The sequence below is a fragment of the Glossina fuscipes genome, unplaced genomic scaffold (genome assembly GCF_014805625.2).
Source record: "Glossina fuscipes isolate IAEA_lab_2018 unplaced genomic scaffold, Yale_Gfus_2 0, whole genome shotgun sequence".
In the NCBI taxonomy this organism is placed as follows: domain Eukaryota; kingdom Metazoa; phylum Arthropoda; class Insecta; order Diptera; family Glossinidae; genus Glossina; species Glossina fuscipes.
The window spans coordinates 1036510-1052455 of NW_023998414.1; the positions used below are offsets into that span (position 1 = coordinate 1036510).

The window sequence follows — 15946 nt, forward strand, 5'->3', positions numbered from 1 at the left end:
TGCCTGCCTGCCTGCCTGTTATGTGCTATTGCTCGCTTAATAGTTGTTTAGCTGCTGGCATAACTACTAGCTGTCGACCATTTAGTATGGATGGGGAAATATATAAAAATTTTTGCTTGTGTGTTTGCGTGTTTGTGCGCATATGTGTGCGCATATTTGTGTAAATATGCCTGTGTGCTTGCTTGAGTTTATGTGTATTAAAAAGATTTACAGGAATTGCGAACAGAAAGATATACATACACACACACACACATATATATATATATATATATATATATAAGCAAATATTCACTTGAACGTAACTGATTTAGTGGCATATTTGCTTAAAGTTAATGGCCAAGCTATACCAACAAAACTTGAGAGGGAGAAAGAATGATGGCATTGTTGTTGCTGTAATTTAAAAGTCAAAAGAGGAATTTTTTGTTTTATATGTAACATACATATTTAGTTATTTTTATTTATTTTTTCCTAATTATTCGCTTATTCGCTTTTTTCAAACTTGACGTCTCTCGCGCTCAACCGTTGCCCGTTCAATATTAATTTTAATTTTCGCTTTAGCAGTTTTTCAATAAATACATCGCCCCCAGTACAACAGTGCATAATAGTAACTGTATTTAAAATTACACGCTCCGCAGCAATACAATATTCTATATCTATATATATATATATATATATATATAACACACACGTACTCACATATATGTATATATAATGCATTTTAAAAAAAATTAATTTTTTTTTTTTTACATTATTTTCGCATTGATTTTGCGATAATAACTCTGCTAACTGTATTCTCTATCTAATGGTTGTAAGGGTAAAGGCTCTCTAATGGTACGTTGTCGACAAAAAAAGAGCAAAAATAAACATAGCGCTGTTTGTTGTATATCTCTTGAAAGCGATATCTGAGTTTTGATCTCGTTGACGATATTTTAAATGAATTTCAATATTGTTAAGTTTAAAAATGATTTTAATTTGCTCATAAGCACATCTATCATAGCGAGGAACTAAAAACTATTCCATAAGCTAGACAAGATTATTCATAATATTCTTGTGAACGAATGAAAATTTCAATATTTATCCTCACTGATTAAATTTATTACAAAAACAATCATCCCTTCTCTGGTACAATGCGACATACACAATTTATGTGAGTCTTCAATTGTATTAACTTCTTTTCTTCTCAGCTACTGCGCTTGCAGTTTCCTTTTAAATTTTGGTTAAGCATGTAAGTCGATATGTTTGCGTTATTTAAAAGGGGAAACTGCAATTTTCTTCTTTTTTTTTTTTATTGATTAAATACATGCTTTTTAATCTTGTAGAATGTGCGGGAGAAAATTCGATAAGCGAAAGGAAATTCTCATCAAACGCAAATCGCCCAAAAATCAATCTCTCTTTTAATTTAACATTGACTGTAGATGAAATTTATGTTTTATTTATTTATTTATTTATTTATTTTTTTTTTTTTTTTATATTCAAATTTTGCGTCTGTTACACTTTGAGTCGAAGATCCCCTTCATTGCCATTTTTTTTCTTTTTTTGCTATATGCTGAATAATCTCTTCCAATATTCTATTATTCAGTGATTTTTCCTTCCACTTCAAACAAACTCAGCAAAAAAACTTCGTCTTCTTCTTCTTCTTCTTTTATTTTCTCTGCGTTGTCAAGTTTTTCAGCCGCAATACTGGCTCACACATGGTACTGGTGGCGCCTACGTTAACGTACGTAAATATACTTTAGGAAATGCAATGGGCATGGTCTTCGCCAGGGAACAATGCTTACGAAGCCGGTAAATGTTCTGAGTTTCGAGGGATAAGAGAAAATATATATATGTTATTTAATAAAAAAAAAAAGTATAGGGGAATTCTTACAAGAATTCCAGCATAAGCCATGAAATGAACTGATTACCGCAAAAGATTGTATGAAAATTCCATGTGAAAATTGTTGCAAGCGATTCCTTGAAAAGTCGAAAACCAAAAAAGAGCTAAACGATTTCTGTATATATATGTTGAATCCATACTTCTGTTCAGGGCTATTCCTGGCTAAGTAACGATGTTTTAATTCTTGCATTTTCAATCGGTTAAGCATTATATATATGCACATGTAGGCAGCAAATAGCTCAGATGCATTACAAAATGCTTGCATCAAATCCTGTCTAATCCTGACTATAAAATTAAAAGTTTTTTTTTTTTTGAATTTAGGTTAACTTATTATCCCAAGGTCTATTGTGCGGCGTATCAATGTCTTGTCGGTATTGCATTTTTACATTAGAGATGAAAGAGGAAGAAAAAAAAAAAACTGCCACCTAGTCGTGCGACTAGAGCGCTTGCATGAAATATTTGTTCCGCTCATGTCGGCTTCGTATGATAATTAATTCAATGGAAGACTATATATATATATATATATATATATATATATATGCATCCTATTAATAATAGAGTGGTCGGAAAGTCTGAAAAGTCTTTTCCATCAAAACTTAATTTTTGTGTGACAAAAATCATTGGACGGATATCCTTAAAATCTAAGCATTTAAAGAATGAAATATATATATATATATATATATGTGTGTGTGTGTGTGTGCATAAGGCATTAAGGCATTGTATGTACGTATGTTAGATGATAAACATTTGGACATTCTTTCATTTTGCTTTTGAGACATAGCAGAATAGCATAGCATTGCACCTCTTACATTGCTCAAAGAGACGCAGACAGATTCGCTGGCATTTTATGTAGAAAGCAGAAAACTGAAAGCATCTCTCATAATTCGTAGTTTCTCGTTGTCCCTTTTCACAATGTATACAAACAAACGCTTTGGCTGAATAAAAGTAGGTTCGAGAAAAATAAGAAAACAAATGAAAAATAATTTCAAGAAAATGTATAAAGTCTCTCGGTTGTAAGTTAAGTCAAACTTAAAAAATTACGATACTGATAAGCTAAAGCAGTAAGAAAACACTTAAGACCTAAACTGACTGAATCGTTAGTTAGGTTGGGCGTTGTGCTAGAGTGATATATATGCAAAACCAGCCATGTGTAAGCAAACGTTACATATATATATATATATATGTATGTTCCTGTAGCTACTGTTTATATTCAAGTACATAAAACTTTGAGATAAGCAAATGGATTTTACATTGTTGTTGTTGTTATTGTTGTGCACATAAGTCACATATTTGTTTCCTACGTATATGGACGGATTCGTAAAATGCCATCAAATATGCTTTTCATACAAGGCTTTCCTCTAACCCTCGTTCGTTAAATATAAAAATTTTTCATTTCTAAGCTACAATGCGACATTAAATGCATTAACAGCTTTTAACATATCTTGTCGGACATTAATTTCAAAATATTATTACATTTTAATAAACGAAGTAACTGAATGCAAAGGCAAAGGTCACTGCTGATATATATATCATTTTATAATAGGATCTTTGCTGCACACTCTTGACTAACAAAAATTAGTCACATGTAGAATTTCAATCTTCATTGGATTTTTCCATGCGAGAAGTCTCTCACTTTGTCGGTCACTATTTGTTCAATTGAAACATTGTGTGGAAGTGGAAGTAACATTTTTAAAGTTTACTCTGGACTAGAAATATAAATTCAAATAACATACGCAGTTTTAGGAATAATAGCTAATAGTAATAATGATGGAGAGGACAACGTTAGGAAAACTAATCAAATTCAACCAATACATAGAAATCCAGGTTGTCCATCGATTATATACACCGCTTGTGTATGTCGATAATACAAATAGGATAACAGTATTTAACCAACCAATAGTACCCAACTGTGCTACTGTCTATAAACTATGTTAGTTTCTGCATGCTTTGAATCCGTCGAGTTCATCAAACTGCGCGCAGATTTTTTTGTAATGTCAACTGTTGTCATAAGACATAAAGATTAATAAATAGCCGAAAAGGGTTGGTACGCTATCTACGGACAACTTAAAGCTTGGCTTGCGTTGGACAAACCACAGACAGTTACAATTAACAAATAGGAATACACGTGTCATTATTACTCTTAGCGGAACGAAGAACGGATAGGTATCGCTTACCTAAATGAACGGGTGATTACGATGGTATACCCAAAGTCGCTCTCTACCCTAAACTACCTATGATTTCTGTTCGGCTACATTTTTTTTTTTTTTTTTTTTTTTTGCTTAATTTGCGAAGAAGTCCTGCTGACATTATGGCATATTGTTATTAATAATTTTAATTTAATAATTGTTAATAAATAACTTTAAAATAATACTATATATGTATATGAATTTTTATATACATTCACATATATAAATTTGTATACATATATTTACATATATGCTACATGCTACATATATGCTACACACAAGTACAAATATAAACTTATTCTAATGTTTTATATTATGTATGTGTAAATATATGTAATATAGTAGACGTTTGGAGGAAGTAATCGAGGCGAACAACAGATGCGGACCGTGGAAAATGAGATAACCGAAAGCATTTGTAGTAACATTTATTTCTAGAAAAATGTTGATGATATGTTTCGTAGGTACACACGCACTGCAATAAAAAATAAATCTGAATCAAGCAGACGCAACCAACATGAGATGACGGTAGTCCATTTTAAATGCATAATATATCTGAAGTAAAGTACAATTTTCAGTCTATCCCCACAGGATTGGAACCTGGGTCTCCTGCATAAATGTCAGTCATCCTAAGCACCAGAGTGTACGCCAGACTCATGTCATCCAATAATTTCAAGTCTTTATAGCAAAAGACTAAGAAGAATAAGAAGAAGAGATAATGCCAAATCTGAAATAATGAATAACACATATATGAGCGATTGGGGGTCACTGAGCAATGTTACTGACAACAATCATAATAAATTGCGCCCACATACAGCGAAAACTTTCGAGAAAACATAAGGAAGTACTCAAGTAGGATATGCTACCTAATGCGCTCAATTCAACCAAATATTTTTTATCCTAAATGCCATTTGTTCTAAATCAATAATTTACACCCTGTCGCGAAGTTGCATTAGCATTTTTATGATGAGAGCAATAGAAAAAGAAGGTGACAGTCGAGTTGCTCTCTCGCCACGTAGTTCAGATGATGAAAATTAATGAGATAATCGAATTAATGTTTAACGATAAATCATATCTTAAATTAAATGGAACTTCTCAGCCGTAGATTTAAGTTTGTATATATATATATATATATATATGTATGTTTGTATATATTTGTATATGTGTATATATATATAGCTCTAGCTTATACTCTAACCTATTCTCTAGCTTACTCTCTAATTTAGTCCCTTCTTCTTACTCTTTATCATAAACTAGCACAACTAGTTGGGGGGAGAGTGAGAAGAAGAAGGGACTGTGAATTAGAGAGTAAGCTAGAGAATAGGTTAGAGTATTAGCTAGCGCATAAGGCTAAGGAATAAGAGTAGATTAAGAGTAGGGTAGGGATAGAATAAGAATAGAATAGGAATAGATTAAGAGTATTATTATTATTATTCTTATTCAAAATTTAGCCACTAATAGGACTGCATTTATTAAAAACTCTACCGCACTTAAGATTTGAACCCACGACCATTGAGTTGCTAGTCGAGACTCTTGCCTACTCGGCCACTCAGGCGGGTAGAGAGAGAGAGAGAGAGAGAGAGAGAGAGAGAGATTAAGAGTAGAATAAGAATGAGATTAAGAATAGGGTAGGGTAGAATCGTTTAGTGGGGTGTAGAGTGAGTGATGTTTAAAAAGTCGGTCGCGACCGCGGATAATCAATAATAAAATAATAAAATAAAAAGGACACTATAAACGACTCGCAATAGAAATTTCTTGTGTTTCCTGGCCCGCTGAGTTACCTCATCATCCCCAGAGAATGGGCCGCAAAGGCCCTCACAATATATATATATATACTCATAAAATATGATTAGTTAATTTAACATAATTTATATTTATTAAGAAATTCATGTTTTTTTTTTTGTATTCGACATTTTCATACAAACACTCGCCAGTCACAGAAAAGTCAACAGTTTTGTTTTATTAGCTACACATAGATTAGTGATTGGATGAAATGAAAGTGTTTTTCTTTTTAGATTCAAATTTGATCGCAGTGTGTATTGCTTCTTCTTCTTTTTTTTTTTTTTTTTCAAAACTAATTTTTTAAGTACTGGAGAGTAATGGTTGAAATCTATTATACACAGAGGGTTCAAAATCTTCTGGTCTGCCACATGCTTGCGCCGTAATAGATGCTTCAGGTCAAGTTCTTCTCAATCATATATTTCACGAAAGTACTTCAACTTTCGCAATCGCCGCCAGAGCTATCCTTCACGCTGCGAACCTTGCCCATGAAAAAAAAAAAAACACTCAAAATTGTCATTGTTACTGACAGTTTGTCTGTATTAAAAGCTATACGGAATCCTTCGACTTTGCGATGGAGCACCGTCAACATATTAAGGAATATCATTACAACAGCCGGCGAAAAATGTAAAATGTTATGATTACCTAGTCATATAGGTTTATTGGGTAATGAGCAGCAGGCTGATCGAGCTGCGAAGTATGCTGCTTCTGCACCTCTAATTAAGTTGGGTCTCCCAAGATACATTGGAAGAAAAGTTTGAAGAGAAAATTAGACAAAAGAAAACTACAATACCATCGTCAGCACTCCTCCTCAATTAACTCTCAATTAGTTCCACCTTTATATCCCAGAAATGTTGAAAAAAAATCAAGATCCAAATATTTTGGAGAATTCGCCTTGATCATACAATTGCAACTCATCAATAGATCTTGAAGAAGTCTTCCTCTCCAATCTGCAATTGTGGACAAATTCTCACTATAAAGTAGACTCTCTGTGACCGCCTGAACTTTACCTTGGCTGGAAGTAATGCATTTGGCACGATTAACCCTATGGACATTGTACAATCAGCTACAGAATACAGAATATCAATACAATATATGACTTTATCCAAACTACTAGTCTCAATACTTAACATCTTGTGCTGCTAGCGCTCAATGTCTTTTTTTTTTTTTTTTTAGTCTAAGAATTTATTTCATTAGTCTAAAATTGTAATAAGAATAAGGATAAAAATAAATAGCTGTGGCATTTTCCTATCACTTTTCGCCTTACATTCTAAGAAAATTACCTAAATCAAGCGCTTATGTTCAGCCTCTAGGATAGTTTTCTCATATATTAGTTTGGGGAAAAAGAAATCCATTATTTTTTCGGTAGGTGACTGCACTGATAGTTTTCTCGTAAAGTATCGATCAAACAATTTCAGATTTATGCTCGTTGGAAAGGTGACATTTCGCGTTAAAAAAAATTCTTTTGCTGTTTTTTGTTTGGTGCAATATTTTTCTTTTTTTTTTTTTTTTTTTTGGCTGCTGGAATGGTTCTCGTCTTTAATTCAACTGATTAATACAATATTGATTGCGTTGAACTTAATTGGGAATAAAGTGAAGTTTCTCTGCATTATGTATTTAATATCTAAAATAATTGTTACAATGGTTTTCAACAAACGCTTTGTTACATACATTGAACAACAAAATGGAATATTGTTGTCAGGCTATTGCGAAAACGTTAGTTTTCCTTTGCTTGTTCTCTCTTAGCATAGCAAGTAGGTCACAATGTTGCATCTTGTGCAGCAGTGCAACCAATAATTTTCTAGAAATTCCAATTGTATTCCAATAAGTATTGGAGCATTTTTTTTGTTTGTCTTTTTTTTTTTTTTGAAAAAAATTTATTTTACCAATCGTGGCGCCCGTTTTTGTGAAGTTATCTGCCGAAGCAGCTCACTTAAAGAAGCCAATGATATGCTAAGATTGAGAACAACGCGATTAAAATTTCGATTTTGTTGAAAGGATCGGTTGACTGTTGATCTCTGGTGTCTGCAATAGACAAGTGACATAATGAAGTTGAATATAGTCTGCAGACGTGACAGAACTTTCCTATGTAATATTTTACTTTCCTTAGCAAATGTTTTTTGTAATTGTAGACTTGCCCTACGATTATGTTCGAAATACCCATTTTTAGGCAGATTAAGGTGAGCTATGTAGCCTTCGTAATGGTTTCATACTAGTGTTAGGCACAAGGGGGCACAGGGGGGACGAGAATTGAAAATTCCTTCTCTCCATTGCGATAGTACGACAAAGATTGGATTATTGAAAATCGAATAGTGAAAATCGTTCCCCTCGGGGAACAATTTCATTTGTTGTGAAAGAGTCATCTTTTTAGCACTGGCTTTACAATTCGAAATGTTACTGAACAAGAAATTCTATGTTGATTTTTTCATTAATTGATTGAAGGGTTGGTCACGATTTTCTCATTTTTTTACTTTGTTGCGGTCGCTTTTGATAATTACTACACTACGCTGAGCATAATTCAACGTTGATGTAATAATAATAAAATATTTTTTGTGGTTTTTATTAAAAAAAATTTTGTTGTTTTTCTTTCTTTTCCTCTTTATCGTTTCTTTGCAGATACAATTTGCAAAACTGAACACAATTGTTCGAAGTGAATATTAAAAGAAATGTTCGTTTGATTGATTGCAGAGATTGAAACAAAAATTGCAAATTAATCGATAAAAATATCAATTAAAGGAATGCATATATTAGACAGTGAACGAATGCATGAACGATTGAGTAAATAAATGACTGAATGAATGAATGCTTGCATGAAGGAATATAAAAAATAAAATGAATAATAAATTGCTCGCATGGACAATTGCAAAAAAGAGTGAAAGAGCAAAAAAAAAAAACAAAAACAGCCAAAGAGAGAGAGACAGACAGACAGACAGACAGAGAGAGAGAGAGAGAGAGAGAGAGAGAGAGAGATAGAGAATATTATCGAAAATTTGCATAAGCAAGAAAATCCGTGCATGACTGAAAAAAGTTACACGAAAACGATATCAATGCTTAGGAAATATAAATAAATTATAAATTAAAAGAAGGAAAAAAGAAAGTCAAACAGAAAATTGATAGACAGCGTCTGACTGAATGGCAAACGTGTAGACGAACGTCACATAAATTCATCAGACTTTAAGAATTGATAATAAAGCGAGCGAATGAATGTTATTTCATGAGTGCATACGCTGTCGTATAGCCAGCTATACGATACGAGGTGAACATAAGTATTTGAATAAATTTAAATAACAAAAAAAAAAATTATGTAATAAAGAAACAAAAAATAAATAAAAATAATAATAATTAAAGAATAATATACGGAACGTGTCGGTAAAGTGTTTAAGCTAAAGGAAAGGCATAATAAAGAAAATTAATACGCGCGCACTTGATTATGCAGAGGAGTGTGCAAGAAGTATAAATGTAAATTTATAAGCACATATATATAACGGGGAAGAAAAAAAAAAAAAAAAAGAAAAGAAAAGAAGAAATTGAAGCAAATTATTAAAAAAAAAAAAAATGTGAAATATTTGCGATTTACTCGCAAAAAGGAATGTAGAACAACAATTTTAAATGTGAAATCGTTTAAACTCAAATATGCGGTTGTTTTCTTAAGCTTTTCCTCTTACTTCGAATAAGTATTTCTTATAATATATATATATATATATATATATATATATATGTTTGTTTGCATGCGTGTGCTCTGGAAAAGTGAATAAGAGCGTTATAAATTCAAATTACAAGCTTCCGCAATTGTTTTAACGGAAACGTAGCCATATTTGGCAAAGAAACCACTGCTTTTAAGCCCATCATCACTACCACTACGATACATGCTACTTTACATACACTATATATAATCAAGGAGACGGCCAAGAATACTGCCAGCCAAAGAACCAAACAATCAAACAGCTAACCCGCCAAACAGCCAAACAGTCAAACAGCGAAACAGCCAAACAGCCAGCCAGCCAGCCAACCAGCCAACCAGCCAACAAGTTAGCCAGCCAACCAAGCAGACAATCAACCAACAACCAGTCATCAGTGTCAATTTTACGACAAACAAATGCACAAAACTAAGAACCGAATAAATAGACAAATAACAACAACAACAACAACAACAAATCTATTATAATAGACTTGTGAAAATTTGCTTAAGAAAAAAGTATTCAACAACAATCTCGAGTAAACAAAACATTCTTTGAAAACAATTTTTTTTTTGTTTTTTATTTATTTATTCTCGTTGTTACTGATTTCGTTTGTTTTTTATATCATTTATTATTTATTTATTTATTTATTTAGTTATATTTATTATTTTTATTTAAAAATTTTTTTTTTTTTTTTCGCATTTATTACACTTGTCGCGCGCGCCTCGCAACGATTGTCTTGTTCTTCTCCATTGTCTGTTGCTCTGCTTGCTTGTTATTTAATTCTTGGCAGGCTTCCTTGCGATGTTGCCTCCTTCTTGGCTTGATTTGTCGTCGTTTTTTCCGACAATTTGTTGCTTTTTGGCCTTTCCAAATGGTATAAGCCCATGCGCCTGGTGGTGGTGGTGGTGGTAGTGGTAGCAGCAGCAACAAGCTATAGCCTCAGCCAGCCAACGCGCGCCAGCAAGCAATAGATATAATTGCGGAAATTGTTTACAATTTGTTGATGATTGCAAATTACTTTTGCTGCCTTTGCCATGCCAAGCAGCAGTTAACAAAAAAAAAAACAAAAAAACACATATCAACAACAATACAGCAACAACTAAAACAACAGCATACTAACCATAAAATAACTGCTACAGATTTATTATAGTTTCTATACAAACTCACAGATGGAATAAGGAATTCAACAACCAACAACAAAAACACAATTTATACATTCGTACACACTTGTACACACTTGTAGCACACATCTTTATCTTTACGGCACTTTATGCTATTCCTTCACTTCATTGAATGCATAAAGTTAAGCTACTGTGCATTTGTGTATGTGTGTGTGTGTGTGTTAGTGTATGCTTGCGAGGCGGCCACGTCGGCAATATATATTGCAAGAAATGAAATCAAATTACAATTTTATACTGATTCTATTTATTATTGGGATTATACCGAGATACTCTCCAATGCCAACAATTAAATTAAGGGTAAGTTTTATTGTTTACTCTATTTAAGAATCTTTATTACATATTATTATAAACAATATTTATTGCCTATATATTTTTCTTATATCCCATAATAATAAAAAACAAAGCAAAAAAAAAAAAAAAAAAAAAAAGGAAAAAATTGCTTGTAATTTTAGTTTGCAATTATACGCGATTTTTCTCTCCTCTCTTCAAGGCTCAATATAAGATAATTATCACGACGGAAAGCAAACTATTCCAATAATCTTTTGTTCTATTAACAATCCATATATGTATTACGTATCGTTACATATATATGTTTAATTATTAAAGGGATTATTGTATGCGCGATTCCTACAATTCTGGGTAAAGTGAATTTGAATAAGCAAGCGAGGCGACGTAGTCGAAGGCTTTGACCAGATCATAAAAATTCGAAATCAAAATTGAAAGGAACAGAAAAAAAATGTATAGTATTCGTGGCAAGCCATTAAAGCTAATTTAGGTCCTTTCGATAGAGCTTAAGTTAAAAAAAAAAAATACCCATCGGTTCTTACAGCCTCGGATTACATGATGAAAATTTGCGATCTTTTTAAATCCTATCTTACATTGACAATTTATTACCATATTGCTAATGCCGTAGTTAGTGAACGCATAACGCTTCTTAATATGTCAACTGTCTCATTCATATGCCCCCGTGTATGTACATTTTCTCCGTAAGTCACATAAGTCATATAAGTGAAACACACGATATATTATGTTATAAGCTATAAGTTCACTAACGCACGCATACTGCATTTTATATACTTTTTCTATTTATCTAGTAATTAGTTTTTTTTTTTTATTTTTTACTATTCAGCGATTCTTTTGTTAATGATACATACACGCATGTTGTTACTTCGTCGTAATATCTTATTTGCCTTAGATTTGAAATATAAAAAAATAAAAAAAAAAAAAAAAAAAAAAGGTGTAATAAACATTTAATTCAATGATATTCACACGGCATTCGACTAACGTGATTTCAATAGAGAAATTGTTCGATTAACATATAGATAGATATCTCTTGAGATTGATGATGAGTTAGAAAGGACGTCAACCAAACTTCATTTAACCGGCAACATTTCATTTGACTTTGACTGCATAATTCGAAATCAGAATATCTGGTGTCATTATTGTTATATAACATTTTTTGTATTTGCATGCTAAAGCGTTGGCTAATGTCTCAGTTGATGAACACGTAATGCAACATAGTTTGTCAGGTGTTTCATTTGCATAAAACTATATACCGTTTTTCATATAAGTCACATTAGACAAAAGCAAGCAAGCAATTAACATAATATTCTGAGTTCTAAGTTAATTAACTAAATTATACGAACGGTATATATGTATATATATATATACATATATGTATATATGTATATATATATATACATATATATATGCGCATACAATAAGTTTTTTATTTCTGTAAGCTCCCTTATATGTTAAGCAATTTTCTCAGTAACTTGACTTAATTGATCTTGATCTTCCGTTAACTGATCTATTGATTAGTACGGATAGGGTTTTAACAATATTCACATAGATATGAAAAGCGAGCGTACACATCGAACGGTGTCACTGTTTAGTTTAGTTTAAATTGTTATTCCTATGGATCTGGGAGAGAGCGAGAAAGAGAGAGAGGTAGAACTAGATAGATAGATTATACAAATCTTACCTCACCTTACATCGCCCTTAGTGAACCAATAATGCGACATTATTTGTAAATTGTTTCGTTCAAACGCACGTATAAATGTATATATATTTTCCTTGAGTCACATATATCACATAGAAGCAAGCAACGATATACATAAATATTGTAAGTTATAGGTTCACTAACCGAGGCAGAATGATTCTTATATTTTTTTGCTCCCGTGAACATTTGTATTTTTTCAGCCGGTAATGTTAGTTTAGTTTATCTCTTACCTTTTTTAATATGATCACTACCCAGGGGATGTCGTTCATTCATGTGACACGATGACGGTCTGAGAGACATGAGGAAAGAGAAAGAGATAGGGAGGCGATGACGGTAGCGTAGTGAACGTGTGCCCGATCGTAAGTAAGTGTTACCACCGACTTAACCGGCTGAGCACTCACTGCACTTACGACCAAAGTAAACTCTGCCGCACTTGCTGGGTAGTCGGGATTCTTATCCCAAGGAAGTAAAATTTTTGAATATTTATAAAGGAAAATAGGTCGACAATTCCAATAGAATCGAATTAGTGTGTACGGTATTCAATGGTCGACGTTGTCCGACTAATACGCATTAACTTGCTTTCTAGTCTGTTCAGCATATAATGTACTAAGATTTAACAGCTTCTTAAAATTGCATTTATCTAATTGGATTGCGAACATTTTTGTGTCTTCTTGGCATATAGATGGAGATACATTGAATATAACTCGAAAATGAAGCCAACCGCTTAGCTTGTGATATGAAAAATAAAGGAAACAATTTTAAAGTTATGTACCATTGTATTCATGTCCATATATAATGGCATTCTTTTCAATATGACTTTGAACTGGAAAGGCGTATTTTTCAGATGAAAGAAACTTAAAAAGAAGAAGAAGAAAAAGAAAATCCTATTTATTAGTATTGTGTACATATGTACTTTTTTGGTTGGGATGAATGAACGATAGACTGGCTGATGGGCTGACTGACTGACTGACTGACTCACTGTCTGACTGACTCTTCAATATATGAACAAATTATTTACTAAAGAGAAAGAAAAATAAATCTGTAGGCGTTTAACTACCGTTGTTTGAATGTTTGCGGTATTCATGCGTAAGGAGGAAAAACCTTTTACGCCAACGTGCAAACTTTGCTTTTATTGATACTTTTAGTGTCAAATTAGTTTATTTATATACATGAATATATATATATATATATATATATATATATATGTATATATTTCAAATTTCAATGGGTGGACTTTTTGACTACCTGCCATTTTTCCAAGTGGGTTTTCTTTTGTTTTTTGTTTATTAATAGCAAAATTGACAGTTATTTATGCTTTAAAATGTATGGCTGAGAAAGAATTCTTTTTTATTTTTATTTTTCTTCACCAAAATGAAAAAGCAGCAAGTCCATTGAAAAATAATATTTAGGTCAAAAAATTTTATAATGTTCTTCGATTTTTATTTTTTTTTTATTTTTTATTTTTATTTTTTTTATGTAGTTATTTTGTATAACGACTAATTAAGACCCTCGAGAATTTGTTTATGAATAATCTCTGATTTGAAACGTTCATCATCATTCATACATAATCAGGCAAATAACAAAAAAGCGAAAAGAGAAAAAGGAAAATATTACAAATCATGATATCATCAGCAATGTCATCAGTGCCGTCATAATGAATTAATTCTTTATGCAGTGCATCGATACAATAAACGTATTAAATGAATGGCAGTTATCAACACTTCCATAAGCACCGATAGACCCTCTAGCCAAACGTAAAGGACAGACAGCTTACTATGAATGAAATTTTATTTTTTATTTTTCTCTTTGTTCTTCCCTGTAAAGAATATTTCGCTTTATTACTAGAGATTAAAACAAAAAAAAAAAAAAAAAAAGAAGCAGAATATTACAAACTGAAGGATGAAAAAAATGAATGAGCTGGCTGAGCACACCCGTCACATAAATAATAAAAATTAAAATAAAATCATGCAAAATAAATAATAACAATAAAGCAAAGAAAAGAAAAAAAAATAAATAACAAAAAAAAAGAAGAAAAAATTAAATAAAACGCACGGAAAATGAAGAAGAAAGGGCCGACAGAATAATTTGCCATTGCAGTCATAATTAAGAAAGAGTTTAATGCGAACTGCAATTATTGCACAATGAAAATGCAGTCAGCAACCAGCAGTCGGCAACTAGTAACCGACAGCAGGCAGCAAGCTGCAAACGGCAGGCAATTGCAAATCTCTTGCCTCAAGGTCCCCAATGAGTACGATACTGACGCTGATGACGCTGCACAATTTTATTAAATGCTTGCCGTAAGTACGAATAAAAAAAGTTTGCATTTGTTACAAAACTATTATGAAAATCTCATATCTCATGAATGACAAGAGAATGAACAAGAGAAAACATAGAGAGAGGCAGAGGAAGAAAAGAAGAAAACGGTAGCGTCTCATCTCAGTTGAAGGAGTGAGCATAAAGAAGTATCTTCATAAAGATATTCAGTTTGCTATTCTGCTTAAGCTACTGTAAAATATAAGGAAATTTGTAATCATTCAGAAGATTTCATTTTACGCACATGTGCAACAAATTTCCATTTAAATCTATTCCTATGCACGTTAACAAAAAGGAGAACGTAATTGAATTTGAATGCATATGTTTGCACAAGAAGTTCATTGATTTCGTTTCATTTGAAACGCACATCGAACGCACACATATATCGCATCGCTGGATGAGCATGAGATAAGTCACGGGACTAAGTATGGAAAAGTTTTTCTTTTCTCTTATTTATTATTAACTTTATTCATCATCGTATGGAGTCTCCTTCAAAAGAGTCCACTACAAACAGTCCAAGATCACTCTAGCGTATGATTTCTTGCCTTTTTTCTTTTTGAAGAGCAATCAAAATGCGCTTTGCTTTCCGCAATGGCCGCGCAATTCAATTTAGCTAAGCATTAGGTTTTTTTTTTTGTTTTGCTCTGTGAGCTGGAGGTAGAAAATCTTCGAAAGATACTGCTGGGTCTTAGTAGCAGCATGCACGATTCGCCATCCCTGACGCATACGTACTAAAAAGTATCCCCCACACACACTTCGTCTACCACTCTCCCCCGCGGGACCACCGTTAGGTATTACTTCGCGGGGCCTGGTTGTCGCTAGCACGCTCCTGATGGTGGGACCTCAGTGGAATGCACTATCGGCACTAGGTGTAGATTGCTGTGCGTGTGTGTGTGTGTGTGTGTGTGTGTGTGTGTGTGTGTGTGTGTGTG

General features: G+C 32.7%; 2 long non-coding RNA genes across 2 annotated transcripts in view; both read left to right on the top strand.

Moving 5' to 3' along the window:
- LOC119641361 overlaps positions 1 to 8673 on the top strand; it is a 25354-nt gene extending 16681 nt beyond the window's left edge. Inside the window, exon 2 of the long non-coding RNA XR_005247821.1 lies at positions 8455 to 8673. This is a non-coding gene — a long non-coding RNA (uncharacterized LOC119641361). The remainder of the gene's footprint in view (positions 1 to 8454) is intronic.
- A 1474-nt stretch (positions 8674 to 10147) lies between these two features.
- LOC119641356 lies at positions 10148 to 14575 on the top strand. Its single transcript, XR_005247820.1, has 2 exons — positions 10148 to 10996; positions 14182 to 14575. It is a non-coding gene; the product is annotated as an uncharacterized LOC119641356 (long non-coding RNA).
- Positions 14576 to 15946: the final 1371 nt, after the last annotated feature.